Source organism: Mustela putorius, unplaced genomic scaffold (assembly GCF_011764305.1).
Source record: "Mustela putorius furo isolate JIRA1106 unplaced genomic scaffold, ASM1176430v1.1 tig00000450_pilon_pilon_pilon, whole genome shotgun sequence".
In the NCBI taxonomy this organism is placed as follows: domain Eukaryota; kingdom Metazoa; phylum Chordata; class Mammalia; order Carnivora; family Mustelidae; genus Mustela; species Mustela putorius.
Genome location: NW_025421385.1, coordinates 18,263,206 through 18,280,654, shown reverse-complemented (window position 1 = coordinate 18,280,654; position 17,449 = coordinate 18,263,206).

The following is a 17,449-nucleotide window of genomic DNA, read 5'->3' as shown; positions in this document are numbered from 1 at the left end:
AAAAATAAAGTGAGCTTTTTATTTGCTTTCATGGCTCCCAGGAGTCCCTGGAAATTCATAGAGTTGGAAAATCCTCTGAAATTCAACACAAATTTTTTGTGTGCACGCTCTTTTTTCCCTAGAGAAAAGACAAAGTCTTCATCAAATTTTCAAGTGAATATGATCAAAAAAGATTAAGATATACTAAAATAACTGTGAGTATCCTTTCCCTTTTTAATTTTCATATACATGAGTTTTCTTCAAAGATAAACAGTAAGTGAACATGAAAGCTTACAACTCCATTTTTTTTTTATTTGTGCTGAGCACTCATAAATTTTAGATTGAAGGCTTGGCATAGATATTATGTAGGTCACTAACAGTGAAGAGGAATGAATAAGTGCTCACCATTGAAAAATAATGAGCACAGAAAGAGCTTCTCAGAGTTGCAAGACATTTTACAAGTGTAGATTTTGCAAGCAAGATTAAAATTAAGATATTCTTAATTTTATGTTATTATACTCCACCTATCCCCACTTTTGGGTTTCAATGTAATTAAAACAACAAATAATCATGCAAAATTCACAACTATACTATGTGGTTCGGACACTGTATGAACAATAGATCATTTGTAGGTATAAGAGCATTTTTATTTGTGCATATAAATTTTCATGTATAGAATATGTAAACATGGCTACGGTTATTTCCTACCTATTTTTGCATTCTGTATAAGCGTTAATGGAACCACTGCACATAATATTATAATATGGCACAGCTCTCTACTCATTGTCCACTACAACTCCCTTTATCCCCTACGAAGATAAAAGAAAGATAGTTTTAGTCTTCCACCTACCCTAGACACACATTTACGGAGCTGATTTAGTTTTTCAACAAGCTATCAGAAACTTTGTTACAATCAATTATTTTCAAAAAATAGAAATTAAATTGCAAACAATCATAGAACTTAACCATCCAACAGGTTTAGTCAACTTATTTAGTATTCCTATTTCATAAGAAATATGTCAAACAGCTTCTACAAACACCTGGTCCATCGACTGATACTCTGTGGCTTCGAAGTGCAGAGAAAACAATTTGATTGTAAAATAATGTGACCGCTACTAATTCTTTCATGCTGTTTTATGATAAGGTCTGACTTCTCTTTCTCTGCACGCTTTTCAACAGGTTAGACTTACATATACCCAAGGTCTAGATAACGTAGGGACGCTAAGCTCTTCGACAGACAAAAACCAAACTTACTCTTATTTGCACTTCGTTTTCTCCCCCATTTTTAAATCCTTGCATAAAATCACCTTACAGAATATTATTTTCTCCCTCTTCTTGTCTGGGCTGTTGCTAACAGCTTTTAATTTGGGAAGTCTATCTCTGAGTTTTCTGCGCCTCACTGGTTTCAGCTCAATTGTTTCTCTAGCCAGCAGAGCATTTCATTTCTCCTGAAGGTCACTGCAGGCTGCCAAGGCTTTGAAAACATACCATCTTTTCATTCACTCTGCAATCTAACCCCGCAGTGCCATCAGAGAAATGGGAAGCAGGCATGGGACTCTTTTCTATCAACAATTACTGAATTTATTGTTATATAAAGTGAGTTGGGCCATCAGTGCCCAAGGACCTTCCATAACTCCACCTTTTTTTTTTCAAGGCAACAGACATTATTTTTTGTAGTTTAGTAGTTTGCCTGTGTACAGATAATTATTTGTATAAATTATACCATAATGTCATCTGCTTTTGGAAGTAACTCTTCCAACCATATCGCTACCAGTTGCAACAAGGCAATGATGCAGGAAGCAGCCCCGATCTAAGGACGCTCATAAAACGAACACCGCATTGGCCATCTGTTGGAGGAGGGATGGCATTCAATGTAATGTGGGCCTGGAACACATCCAGTATTGTTTATTCTGTCACATATCAGATGAGCACTGAAATCAAATAGATGATTTTTTAATTCCAAGGGGACAAGGAATGTAGAGAAGAGGGAGATGATTCCAGAAATATCCAAAAGTATTCAAGTGAAAACTTGATTCAAAAAGAAAACAAAAATCATAAAAGCAGGTGATCTCAGAGTAAGAGTAATCCACATTATACATAGCAAATATTTATATTATTTGGCAGAAATTCACCATAAATATTACTTGTGTGTTCTGTAGTTAATGCTGCTGGAAAAAAATAAAGCTCTCCTCAATGAACAAGGTCACAGAATCATCAGCACCAGTTACTTCTAAGCTTTTAAAGCAAGAGTTTTTTTTTTTTTTTAATATATTTTAGATAACATAAAAAATGTGTTAGATTAGTTTATAAGAAAAAGCTGATACTGTGACTTCAGGAGTTACTGGGGTTTTTATTTATTTAGTTCTTATGCAATGAAATAGTTGCATAGCAGTTACACAGCTAGTTTGAGGAATAAAATGAGATTTTTCTTGTAAAAGCAAGTTATTCCAGTGTGTTTTAATGGGAAACTCACTGAAGTCTGATTCAATGATCTGGTTTAACATCTTAGATTTTCCAATTATTAGTGAGGTGACTTTGGGCAAGTAATTTAATTTCCCTAACTCATGGTTTCTTTAAAAAGTAGAAATGGCAAATGAGGAATTCATGTCCAATATCTCTGTAAAAGCTAAGGCATTCTAAGAATGTAAATAATTTTATTTTCATTTTGGTAAAATATATAGGTCAATCTTGAAGGAATGCCCTTAGGATGTGTCACGTTCGAATGTAGAAGTGACCTCTCCCTCTCCAAGTAATCTCTTCCACCGGCATTACTCACAAGAATCATCTTTAACACACTTGGGGTAAACTGAAGCATGTAGTTCCAGTTACTGATCTCCCTCCAGAAAGTGATAACAGAAACGCAAAGGAATTCTATAATAGACTTTTTTTTTTAAGATTTTAATTTATTTGACAGGCATAAAGAGATCACAAGATAGGCAGAGAGAGGGGAAGCAGGCTCCCTGCCGAGCAGAGAGCCCGATGTGGGACTCGATCCCAGGACCCTGAGATCATGACCTGAGCCAAAGGGAGAGGCCCAACCCACTGAGCCACCTAGGCGTCCCTAAAATAGTCTCAAAAACCACAGTTATAGGGGCATCTGGATGGTTCAGTGGCTTAAGCCTCTGCCTTTGGCTCAGGTCATGATCTTAGGGTCCTGGAATTGAGCCCCACTTTGGGCTCTCTGCTTAGCAGGGAGCCTGCTTCCCCCAACCCCCCGGGCCCCTGCCAGCCTCTCTGCCTACTTGTGATTTCTCTGTCAAATAAATAAATAAAATCTTAAACACACACACACTCACACACACATACACACACAATTAGAAAAATACTGTTTCTTCAGGGTTTGGGGCAATACCTATGGATATGATATCTGCATAGGATAAGATGATGTTTTTGATTATTCCAAGTATAATGGAAAAGACATTTCATGCATCCACCTGTTTACTCAGCAGATATTCACGGAGGACCTACAGGGGTAGATTATGCATCTACCTCCTCGGGACCGAAAGGGACACAGGGCCCGTCCTCGCAGAGCTTGTCTATTTGGAGAATGCCACCAACACAGGTCAACCAAGACCCTCACGAGTTGTCCAAAGGCTCTGAAGGAACCACAGAGGAATAATGGGGGTTGGAGGAGGGCTGGAGGGTGGGGGGATTAGAATACGGTTTTAGAAGAAGGACGTTTCTCTCCACTGGCAAGTCTGAACTTTGAGCTATTTCATATATAACTGGAGAGAGCTAAACCCACTGCCATGAGAAGCAGATGCCACCCAGGCTCCCCTACCCTGACCTGCCAAGGCTCATTAATCTCCACCGTTTAACACCTCACTATTCATGACTCCCCATCCCGGAGAGTAAACTACATTCTGTCCACTTCATGGCTGGCCCATAATATAAGGCGACCAATTAGGAAATTAGGAAAAAATGCAAGGACTACACTAGCCAAAAGCATTGTGCCTATTTTCTTAGCAAAAACTCTTAGCAATGCTTTAACTCAATTTCAATCTCTTCTTCATTAATTTCAAAAACCACGTGCATCGCTTTTATAATTTATCTACCTACCATCACTGCATTGTTCAAATTTTTAGTTTTTTTTCCCCCTCACTCACTCACTCACTCACTCAGAAATCTAATCTCAGACTCTTTAAGCAGATTAAAAAATAATAATAACTGTCTGACAATAAATAGCTGTCCTGGGCAAAATTTTAATAGTAAAATATAGGTCACTGAACCTGCCCACCGAGTCTGCATGTCATTATTTCCTGTTTCTATACCTAAATCTATTCTCTTGAATTGTTTTTCCTGTAGCTCTGCATACCTAACTAAATCCTACTGCTCTGCCTCCTGGAGGTCACACCATCAGCTTAGAGAATCCAGCACCTTAGTTACAAGTAAGAGATCTGGTGTCAGCCGACTCAGGTTCAAATGCCCACTTGACCTCTTATTACCTGTGGGATATTGGGCAAGTAAATGAACCACTTGGGGAAACAGAAGCACTTACCTCATCAAGTTGTTATGAGGTTTTAACTAACATGTAAATCACTCAGCATTATGCTTGGACCCAGCAAGTGCTCAGTATCTGTTAGCTATTGTAACTCCATAATCTTTTTCTAAGAATGACTAAAACATCCTTTTTATTAGCTCCTATCAAGGAGAAACAAGATTTAGGCATTTCCTATTATCTTGACAGTCTTTTTGTTTGTTTCAAAACAAACAAACAAAAAAACCCTAAATCAGTGACCATCCACAGTACGTATTTCAAATACGCATCTAACTTTGTTTATGTACATTCTATTAAATGTGATACATGTGTATTTGTATGTCTCTAAAGATGTTATATATTCTAAGCTCTTAGAGAAAGTGAGAACTCAATCTGTTTAATTTCCTTAAACTTAACACATTTCTTTTAGATTATTCAATTTGCACACACCATTATGCAACATGTGTGAGTTACATCAACTCCCTTCCTTTGACTTCAAAGATGTTAACTGCTAAGAGTGAATAGATAAATAATACCTAAGAAAATGATCTTCACCTTCAAGTTTTTTTGTAAATTTGACTTATAGAGTATAGCTTCTTGTTACCAGCTCTTGCTATTATTTTCAAAGTTTACCCATGGTTTGGACCATGTTGATGTTTTATGAAGGCCACTGCAAAAGCCTTAGTTAAAAAACAATGTCATTTGTTCGTTTTTTATTCTACTTTTTCTCTTTTCTCAGTACCCTGAATATAAAAATCATGTGGGAAAGCTAAATGTTATTCTTTGAGAGAGTATACACCCTTTTATACTTAAAAGCTGTATTGGAATTCATTACATATTTTTATCTTTCTTTTGGTTGAATAGTATACTATTGTATGAATAGAGCATAATTTATTTGATCAGCGCTTAATGATGGAAATTCAGGTTTTCCCAGCCTTTGTTACTACATACACATTGCAATAAACACACTTCATTCAGTTCCTTTGCACACGTGTATGTCAGTAAGCACCTGATTCTAATTTTTTGTTAATGGCTCCACCATTATCCCAATCAGGATGAGAATCTTATCTCTTTGACTCTTCATAATAATAGCTGGCACATCAGATTCAATCAGTTCTTTACTGCATCCAATCTTTTATTAGAGAGGAAGAAGTGGTGGTCGTGATAATAATAGTAATAATAAAGATAACAACTTGTTCTTGACTACAGAAAAGACTTTCCTAGAAAATCTTACAAAAATTGCTAGGTGATGGAAAGGTACCTTGTAGGCGACTTCATTTTTCTTGGGACTTTATATGCATTATCTTTAATTCACAGTTAGGTTTTATTATACCCATTTTTCAGATGGGAAAACTGAGGCTCTGGTCAAATTAGGAATGTGACCACAGTTACAGACTGTACCTGGTTTCTCTTAATTCCTAAACCTATACACTGCCCTCAAATCTATGTCTCTGTAATGCACGAAATCAGTCTTTATATGCTGATCCATTACATCTCTAAATCCCTCCGAGTCTACCCAGCGTCCACCGCTAACTCACTAGTTCAGGCAGACTTCCGAACTAGCCTCCCACCGGGTCTTCTCCCCTTGCCTTACTTCCCTCAAGTTTATCCTGCCCACCGCTTGCCAATAAACTCATTCCAATACTAATTCGATGATGTCATAAGATCACTCTCTCAGTCCAGTACTTAGGCTTGCTCAGCATCTGGACGTATTTCCTTCCTCCCTCCCTGATACCTGCCCTGCTGTGGTAGCCTCTCAGGTACCACATCTTTGCTGTGGTACTCATCTAAGTAGGTATATGTGACATGAGGAAGGACGAAAGGGAGGCACTGATCTGGTAGGGCTCCCAGTCCCTTACCTCATGTTCAACAGAATAGTTTTACTTTCATCTGCCTGATGTGTAGGAGAAAAGGGTCACATAATATTTGAAAAAAAAAAAAAAATCCTACAACATTCCAATAGTGAAAAGCAAAAGAGAAAACCGTTAATATGGTGGAAATACCAGCTCTGTTAGGACAAGAAGATTTTTCTCTTGGGCACTGCAGTATTCTCAGTACCTAGAATAGTGCCTAGAAAGTAGTCAATAAGTATTTGTTGAAGGAATGAATAGACGTATGAATTTAATTAACTTTGGCTCCCTGGATGTACTAACAGAAACTTCACGCAAGTTACCCAACTGCCAGCAGCCTCTTTTTTTCCTTCCTATGAATCTTCCACTCCCAACCAGGAGCACTGTGGAGACTGAAAATGTAAAAGGCCCAGCACAAGGACTATAACAGCCTGACCTCTGTGTTTCCTGCTCTCTGTAGGTCAAGATCTATTTGCTGTTTCATAAATACACCTGGAATTTCCTGTTTTCTTTTTCTTTGAAGTTATTCAAAAAAGTCACTAAAGGTTTTCCCAGTCTTTCTCAATTAACCTAGTATCTGACTACTTATTTGATTGTCTGGCATTTAGACATTTTCCATGGTGATGGGAGCTGGAGAAAAACAAGACTAGCCTGGTACTTGCTGGTCACTTAATAATTTAATAAATTTGTGACTTAACAGAACAGTGTTTCAGATTAATTTTTAAAATCAGACTTACAACAAATGAGAAAGGCACTCTTTTCTTGTAGTCACTACTGACTTTACTTTTCTCCATGCCATTTAGATAATGTAATAGAACTTTTTTCATTTATACAGTGCTTAATAGTACATAGACTATTCCCTGATATCATGTGCAATGCTTGTTAGTAACAGAATTGTTAGCTATTCCAAAATTTCTAATAGAATTGCTAGCCATTTCAAGATTTCTATCACCAAAGCCTGAGGAAAAAAGCTCTCTATACTTGCAAATGTATTTCCTGTGGTACCAAAAAATAAACATCATTTTAAAGTAGCAACATAATGTGTCTTTGGGAATGTGTATATATTTTCAATTCGATTTCTCCTAACCCTCAAAGTGAATAAATCTATGGTAGTCAACTAATTTCAAAGCAACTTAACCTTAATTTTAAGACCACACTAAAAGTATTATCTGCACAACCTTCCCTAATCAAGTTTGAAAAAGACAGATGGGCCCACTTTTCCATTGCACTGTGTTTATAGTTACAATCTACATTTGCTCATATAACACATTAAAAAAATCAGCCGCAGAACTGACATCAGAGAAAACGATTCCAAATTCTAAATATATATTCTAAATTCAAAAGGCAACAGTGAAGCATATAAATTCCCTATTGATAATGACTCAAATCCATTTTAGCAAAAGTAATAACATGAAGGAACCTATTTGTGAGAGGACAGGAATCCTGGAGGTCATTTCTGTAGAAGCTGTTGAGATAGCCCTTGAGGAAATTCTTTGTAGACATTTCTCTTCTTGCCTTCTACACTTCTCAATCTCTCTGAAGGTTTTTGTTTCGTTTTGTTTTGCTTCTACTTACCCACTAAAAAGACTAGATATCCCATAGTTTTGAGAAACAGCAAGCACTGATAGCTAATGCCATAGACAGTATAACGCTTGCCACATATTTGCTTCTCCTCCCTGGGACAGAGTGGTATTTCTTTGTCTCATTCATGTCAGAGTTGGCCATAGGTATCGATCTGGCCAATAACATGAATACAAGGGACTTGGGTCTCTTCTAGGGAGAGACACAACTTTTAGAGTCAGCACATCCTCCACAGTGATCTCTTTTCCCTGCATTAAATAATCAGCAATGGTCCTCATAGATGGTGCTCTGACAGCCCAGGTCCCAGAGTGCATCCAACCCCCTTGGAGCAGAGCCTTCCAGCCTGCAATGGAAATGTGGTGGGAGGGAAAAATGAATGTTCAACGTGTGAAATTGGTACGATTTGTTACCTCAGCACAACCTAGTCTACTCCTGACTAACACATGTAGTTAAGAAGTCATACTCCAGAATGAAGGGGAGTGCTTTTACCTAGAAGGCACAAGGGGGGAAAAAAACCATAAAGCAGGACTGCTGTTGGGATTAGAGAAAAAGAACATATTTAATGATACATAATGATACATATTTAATGATAAATAATGATGCACACATAATGATACATATAAAGGGGTTAAGGACATCTATTTGGATGACTCTTAAGTGTGTAAAGGGGGTACAGGTAAAATCATTCAATTGTTATTAAGTACCAATAGAACAGGAATACTTAAATTTTATCTTCAGAAATCAAAGCAGTTTTCATATAGACAGGAGTTCAATTCCTATTTCTACCTCTTCCAAGCTGCTCAACTCTGAGCAATTCAACTTAAGGTGATATTTCTATTCTATAAAAGTGGAATATGGGAGACCTTTTTGGGTTATTGTGAAGGTAACAGAGAATGCACTTTAAGAGTCTAATATAGGGTGTGGCATATGATGACGACTCAAGCAATACAAATCTTACTGCTTCTGTATATTAAGTCGACACAATGAATAGAAAGCTAAAGTATACAAAATTATTGAGAGTCCAAAGCTATAGACGAGCTTAGAGTAAATTAAGGAGAACTGGTTTCAGGCTTTGGACCTTAATTTGGGACAGAAGATATTTTCGAATGTTCTCAGAAGAATAAGACAATATTAATATTAGGGCTAATGAGATCTAGAAGGCTGTTTTGAAGGGATGCTGAGTCAGGAGGGGAGATTCACAAAGACATACAGAGAAGACGCCATCAGGAGCACTGGGGGGCACTGTCTTCTTCCTGTACTTGCTTAGGTCCTGAGAGTGGGAGATCTGAAGAACGGAAGAACAAGGAGTTGATAGGAGGTAAAGCCCACCTAATAGAAGAGTTACTGTGCATTGCTATAGTCATTCCTGCACATAAAATGTGCCCTCTTGAATTGTCTACCCATTCTGGTTCCCTTTAGACAACAGCTACCAGGTATCATAGACACCCAATAAAATTCCTTGGTGAGAAAAGTCAAAAAGCTTCTAAGATTCTGGATCAGGGGAAGACACTTATACCTGTGTTCCCTTGAATGTCTTTTCTGAAAATCTTCATTTCTAACTTGGCCCTGGAGGGGCAAGTGGTTCCTAACATGGGTTGGTTTCTGGTTTCAGCTCATCACTTTTATTCATCATTTACACATGGCTTTTGACATTTAATCACGGCACAATAGAACAAAATCCTTGGACCTAAAACATTTTGATGCAACATTAGCTTGATGGCTTTGACTCCCAGTTTTAAAAAATGAACATCCCCCCCCCCCAAATTATTTAATCATGTAGGCTCAGTATTCTCCTGAGTTTCTTACAGATATTTGCCTACCAAAATAAATTCTCTTAGGAAAGAAATGAGGGCATTTCATGGAAAACTATCTCTTTGTGCAATTTAGGCATCATTTGTCAGTTATTGGCTTATTTTTGTGTCCTTTGCCTTCTCCAGCCAAAGCCTATGCCAATTGTTGAGACAAGTGGATGCACAGAGTCTTATCAGTAGTCTCTCGGTCTGGTGACATTCCGAAAGAAGACTTTTGGTCAACGTATTCAAGTGCATTCAAATGGATCAGGAATAGATCGGCACACCTGAGCAAACCCCCATTATATCCTCTGTTCACTTACACCAATCTATGGGATCACCACTCTTACGCTTTCTAGTGATTCCAATTGCAGATAAAGTGTCTCATCCAACGTAAGGGACATTAGAGCACAGGATAACTTTAGTCATATGACTAGTCAATGAAGTATTGTGAAACTAGAAAATGATTGTTATATATTCAGGAAATGTCTACACTGGGTTCCAGGCCAATAATGTGGAGAAAAAAAAAATTTAAACAAAGATTTAAAACAAAAACAAAAACAAAAACCTTTGGTTGCCCTGCAGTAGGGAATGAACCTTGAATGCATCAGCCCAATCTTCCACTTTCTGAATGAATGGTTTACCAAATTTAGCCTCTGCAGATGATTTATGAACCCACTGCTGTACAAACTGCTTGGAGCAGAAAGGATTCTACAAGTCAACTTGATGGGGTTAGTTATCTTCGTACAATAGATCAAGGGTTAAAATAAGAACCTGTTTAAACCACGACATAACCCCGGCTTTATAACAAAGTCTGTTTCAATTTAAAAATGTGTACCCTAGATCAATTTTGAGAGACATTAGGGGACCTGGCTCAACAATACGGTGGGACAGAAACATGATGAAAGTGTTATTTCTTTGGCAAGGTGGGTTAGTTCTAGAGTATGGTTTCGGTACGAGTTAGCAGAGAAGGAAGATAGATTCTGGATATGGCTGTGGTGCGTGTGAAACATACACAGAGGGCTGGAGAGAAAGGTCTCAAGGAGTTTTGCTGCATCCCAAGATTCAAATTGCTTATTTATTGTTTAAGCTGTCAAAGTAGTATTTCTTTGACTGAATGTTAGGCATGTCTCAAGACAAAAAGAAAAAAAAAACAATAAAAACAAAATGAAAAGTAAAGAAAAAAAGCCTACTCACCTTTAAGCATGTATGTAAGGCCCCTATAAGCTTACTCAAATGATTTTCCATTTAGAGGTTCTAGACTGAGTTTAAGGTTGACTTCCCAAGGGTAGTACTTTCTTACTCCTTTCCTTTTTGTTCCTCTGCTCTTCTTCTTTAGTATCTCCTATAACTACAATTTCATTCAATAAATATTTGTTGAGCACTCACTATGTGCCAGGCAATATTCTGGCATACTTAGGGCAGACTAATGAACAAGAATTTTTGTTCTCAGTGGAGTTTACATTCTACTTGGTAGGAGGGAAGAAATGACAATGAATTAGTCTTTACTTAATTGTAATGTAATAATTTGCTTTCTCATCTGACTCCATGAAGCCTGAAGGCTATGTTTTGTTCATCTCTATGGCACACATTAGGCCCTCAATAAGTATCTGCCTAATGACTGAATATGGGTTTCTGAGTAATGACAATTTTTAAAGTCAAAGATGTCCTTAAGAGAGAATATTTGAGCGTTTATTCCTCAATACTAATTTATGAACTAGCACAGTAATTAGAGCAGTTGCGTAGTAGAGTTTCCAATTTTATAGATCTAATTTTGGAATGTTTTGTAGTTGAAACATTGAGTTGTCAAACATACGCAATTTCAACGATCACAATACTTCTTTTCAGTCAATGTCCTTGAATCCAATAAACTGTTTTCAGCGAATAATCCTCTATTCTTGGTTTCTGAAGCACAAAATAAAAATAAACCTCTATTCTTAATAGGACTTAAATGCCAATATATTACAAAATTCAGTAGGGCTTTAAATTTAGAATGTTAGTGAAGTTCTGCAGTTTAATAATCAAAATAACTCTTAATGGGTCTGAACTAAATGCTCACTTACATAGTTATATTTAGTATCCACACAAATGCTGCTTCTTAGAATTTACTTTTTGCAAAAGCCTCTTGAAACAGAGATAGGCTCCTGAGTTTTTCTTTTTGTTGTTGTTTTTTTTTCTTTTAAATACTTTTGTTAGTTAGAATAAGTAGTGTTAGCGAACAAAGATGGTCCGGTGCCCAATCTGGGGATGTGAACACAGTCTGTGATCACAGTGTACTTGTGCATATTGGTAAGGATCAAACTAGTGGATTGGCCCCATTCTTTGTGCAATTCCCTTTGTTTACCTCACTGCAGACTGTCTTGTTCTTGCTGCAGCGCCCCCCCCCCCCATGGACTTCTTTAGTTCATGTTCACTAGAGGGTGAGTGGGAGAGAGGAGGAAAAGCCAGAAAGATTAAGTTTGGGAAGTCTGCTACCAGTTTGTGGATGGAAGTTCTTTTTGAGGATCAATTTAGGATTCCTTGATTCATATTCATTTTGCCTCTTATTGCCATGGATACATAAGTTTTTAGGAATATAGCATTTATAGTGGCAAGTTACAAGATGGCAGTAAATTATACTGGGTCTATTTTTACAACGTAAAAAATAAATCCCATCCAGATAACTTAGAGCAGCATTGTAGAAACATACTGGGCCACTTCATAAAAACACCTTCCAGACATGCAACATCACAATTTTTACTTCAGACTTGGGACCTCCAGTAACTTTCAGATTTGGGTTCCACAAGTGGGAGAAAATATGTTATGTTCTGGCACTGGTTTCTGCTGATAACAACACAATAAGCTCATCTGTTTACATCCCGAGTGATAGTTTAAATAATGAAAACAGCACAAGTCATTAAAGCCAAGGAGCACTAGTTCTGGTGCTCTCCAGGGTCCTCCTCAACAGGAGCAGAAGCCAGCCCTCCACTGTGGACTGGTGAGGTTGGGCAGGTGGTACTGTTCTAGAGACTGAGCACCTACTGCAATGTTTGGAGCCTCACCCTTCTAAGGTCTTAGTAAGAATTCCAGGCGAGAACAAGACAGGGCAGTGGCAGTGAAATAACAGGGAAAGTAGAAGATAAAACACAAGCCTATATGATCAGAAGGATGGATGGAAAGTGCAATCAACTTTAAAATCCAGAACGTAAATAAAATCCAAAATTTGATCGCCTATACTTTTCAAATACTCTACAAGCTAGAGCTGTGTATCGGGTTAAGAAGAAAAGAAAGAACCACACCCGTGTCTTAGTGTCATCAGAAATTACTAATTTACATGGATTAATTCTACTTCTATCTCTGACATCCAAACGCCTTCGCCCCACTCCCAGACATACACACCCACCCAGACACAAAAACAATGACTCGCTGTTCCAGACTGGAAGCCAGTGGTTGAGACTAGACTGCTTCTTACTCCTTGTACAACCTGCCTGGTTTCTGGTTGTTGTTGTTTTTTAAGCCACTTTTGCAGTTGCTGTTTTTCTTTCTCTTTGTAACCACAGACACTCCCACGTAGCACAAGCTCGATTCCAGCCAAACTGTGTGTGTGTGTATTTTTAAATAAAGAAAACAGGTCTTCTAGTTCTGTGTTAGCAAAGTCACCTCTTCTATTGCCGTGCTAATGCTAAACATGTAATAATACTTTATTGTCAGGAGAAGGAATCTGCTTTGCTAATTAAATGCAGCTGTCAGTAATTACTACTTGTCAGTGTAATCTATTTTAGGGAGCTCTACTTTAAATGATAAAAGATGGGCCTGATACTGAGAGGGTAAGAGAGGCAAGGTGACTGCTGACTTCCCCAGATCAGAAACTCACTCTTTTCTACGATGAATGAGTTAACTTTATGGTCAAGATACCTTCAGTGGGTCATTCTGTATTTCTTTAGCACGTGAGTAATAAAGTTTGCAATTAAATATTTCTTTTCCTATCTGAAATCTAAATGTCACTCTTCTGTAATACCAACAAGTACTATGACTTTCAGAGTTAAAAATACATCATGATGGTCATTTGTAAGAAACACATCAATAGCGAAGTCACTATACTCTCTACCATCAAGCAGAGCTCAGTTTAAATGTACCTTCTAATTCTCACAAATGTATTAGAGAAGTACCACTTTGCAAGGTGAATGGGGATAGTTACTATTTCTTCAATATTTTTTTTTTCAATGATATTCAACAAGGTTTTCTCTGGGAAAATGTTTGACTTCAGCTTACGTCTTCAAAATTTACAAATGAAAAAATTCATGGCTTTTGCTTGTAATACTAATTTATCTGAACTGAATTTGAAATGAGCCTAGAGCTCTTTAATGCTCTGTATCTATCTGTCTATAAGCAGTGTCAGGACAAAGGTAAGAGCAGCCCAACTCCCTGCGTGGGACAGGTACAGGAGCTGCCACAGATGCTGGCCATTGTGTCCTGGGTCCAAAGGGAGCAGATCTTCTACCCTCACCTCCCCTTTCTTCCCCTGACACTGAAAATGGATGTGGGGGCAGCAGGAACGGGAAGCTGGGGTCTGAAGGAGAGAAGGGATGGCGTGGTGGAAAGATCAATGGGGAAACACACAGCAGGGCGAACGAGGGGGCTTGGCGCACAAGTGGCTTCACCCCACACAGGCTCAAAGACTTATCACAGCCCTCACGGCATCCTGACTGCCTCATCCTTCTTCTCCTACCATCTGTTTTATATCCAACACTCCAATAGTCCTTGTGTTACTGGGTAATTAATTATCTTGTTATAGGTCCCAACAAATTTGGCAGCTACTCTTCTGCATACAGCACATTATTTAAATACAATTAATAATTTGGTTGTTCATCCCAGACAGGGGAAAAAAAGAAAAAAAGCTTTCCCAATGGAAAATAATGAGCAAAAGTAAAACTAGTAGAATGTATTTTTTGAAATACAGGAGGCAAAAGACACTAACTTGTTATTTTCTTTCCTGGGTCTCCTTCCTCCTTTGGGTAGGGGATGCACAGTCCAGTGGGAATAGTATAAATTCTCCCTTTTCCATGGCATACATTCTTACCTCCTTTATTGAGAATACACAGGCTACTCCAGATATTTCTAAGAAACCAAAATGTTAAAAATGCCAAGTGAGCAACATCTCAGTCGAAGAAAGAACACACTAAATAGATACTCAACTCCTTAAGAAATAGGGTTCATTCAAAGGGAAAAGCCAGTAAGATAAGCAAGGACTGTGGTGAGACCTCTAAAACCTTTTGGCTTTCATGGGTTCCTATGACAATTGCACTGCATCCTTTAACAGCCTGTCATATGCCAAACTAAGCCTTTGAGTCAGCTGACACATTCCTGGAATATAGCAGTTGCTCAAGAAACAGCGGTCAAACGCACAAGTGATGATTTAGCACCATTGTCACGGTATTGTTACTTGCTTCCCCCTCCAGCTGGCTGAAGCCAGCGGCGGATATGTGGTGGCAAGTGTTTAGACAGCAGGGCCAGAGGTATGCTCCCTACCCGCGGGCTGGTGATGACAGAATGGAGAGAACATGGGCCCTGTGTCCTCATGTAAGCATCCACAGGTTCCCCCGGGCAACACACGCACAAAGAGCTCATTTCCTTCTCTGCCTACACTCCCTCCTATATCAGGCTCCCTATTGCCAACTCAAGGAGCTAAGACCCACTGGACTGTCTGCTCAAAGAAGAAAAAAGTCCTCTTCGAGAGTACTTTTCAATTCGAGGAATTACCAGCACAAACACTGTAACGTGCTGTCAGAATGCGTGCCCTAGCCCTGTGCTGGGTAAACCATGACGGCACAGGCCCCAGCTCCCAGGGCCAGTCTCCCTAGATGGTAAGGTCACTGGACACAGGACAGCAGCACCAGGGCAACCACAGGTAGGCATCTTATAATAGCCTTCTCTCTCAGCATAATTATTAGTGTATTTGTTTAGCTTTCGAAAGTATCCCAGCTTGGATGGTAAATTCTGTGGTCATCTTCTTAAAACAATTATACGTCTTTATTCGGTTTTTCTGACATTTTCTCTTCAAACATATTTTGGAACATGTATTTAGGGAACCACCTGCAGACCAAAAATGGCTGATTGTTATTGTACTGGAATGAGGACCTAGAGAACCTTACGCTTGCAAAAAAGTAAAATTATATCCTTTATCAAGGCAACAGAATTATCTGGTAATCCAGTTATATGTGTGTGTGTGTGTACATGTATGTATGTATATATACTGTTGTGTGTGCATACATATATGCATATATATGTACACACATGAGTTAATATGAACATTATCATGGTATACATAATTAATACCACATACATGTATGTACACATAATACATACTCTTAGCTAAGGTAACTTTTAAAACAGAATATAGTTAAATTCTTACAACAGTATAAAAATTTCAAAGTAAATCTATAACTGAAAGCAAACATGGTTCTACTTTTACACTGCACCTGGTTTTCTCTCAGCTTTAAGGCATACAGTGGGAATGTTATGTCTCTACAACCAGGGAATGTCAGTTAATCCTTTTATGTACTTCAGGGGAAGCAAATAAAATGTTTAATATTGTTTTTGTTTTTAATTTTAGAAATAATACCATATTAAAAGAAGTCAGCTAAAGAAGATTAAATACCATATTATATGCATCAATATTTTTAGAGAATAGTGTATTATATTTTATGTTATGCTTCTGAAGGTAATGTTATATTTGTATTTTTGAAGGGAATTTCTAATTTTATTTGTACATTTGGTTACTCACCAGGGGAATAGCTACACACATCTAAAAATGTTTCCTATTAAATATGTTGAGGGGCACCTGGGTGGCTAGTCAGTTAAGTGTCAAACTCTTGATTTCAACTTAGGTCATGATCTTGGGGTTGTGAGATCGAGTCCCATGTTGGGTTCGTGCTGGGCACGCTTGAGATTCTCTCTTTCTCCCCTTCCTCTGTGCCCCCTCCAAAAAATGTGTGTCTGTGTGTGTGTGTTACCATTACAAGATGATCCCAAGGTACACATATATACAGACATATATATATATATATATATATATATATATATATATATATTTGGTCAAAAAGCCATTTCTATTTTTTTAGAACTAGGTAAGAAGCTGATGTGTTTATCATATGTTATCAGCTAATTTTTTGGCTTTATGGAGTTTTCCATTTGGTCACAGTGAAAGAATTTAATTTCATGTTCATTTCAAATCTTAGAAGAGAAATTTTTATCTCACATTATGTAGATACACATAATTGGTTAAACATAAAGTATCTTGCTTTATAGGGAAAAATCATTAATAAATAATACGATTATTAGATATATTTAAAAGAATTTTTTAAAAAAGAGAAAAACTCAAAAATGAGCTCACGGACTATTATGGAACTTTATGAAGACTTCTTAGTCTTATCGGTAGAAAATAAAAATTAAAACCGCCTGGTTCTCTATAGACCATTATTAGAAAAATGGAGCAGCCTAAATCTACTTCTCAAAAGTAGTAGTCTTGCTAGATGGATGTCTACTTAGGGGCACTGAGAAAACTGGAGAAGAGGGGAAATGGGACGGAAGTGGGGAGTAAGTTTTCCTTGATCTCAGGTAGAAGGGACCTTCTTCCTCATGCCATGTCCTCACTGTATCTTCTCTCCATCATCTAGCACACCAAACACCACCTGTCTGTTTACCAGGTGGATTTGCTCGTAGACTTGCCAATTCCTTGAGAGTAGGGACTGAGTTACTGACCCCTTCAGCATCCAACCCACTGCCTGTTACAC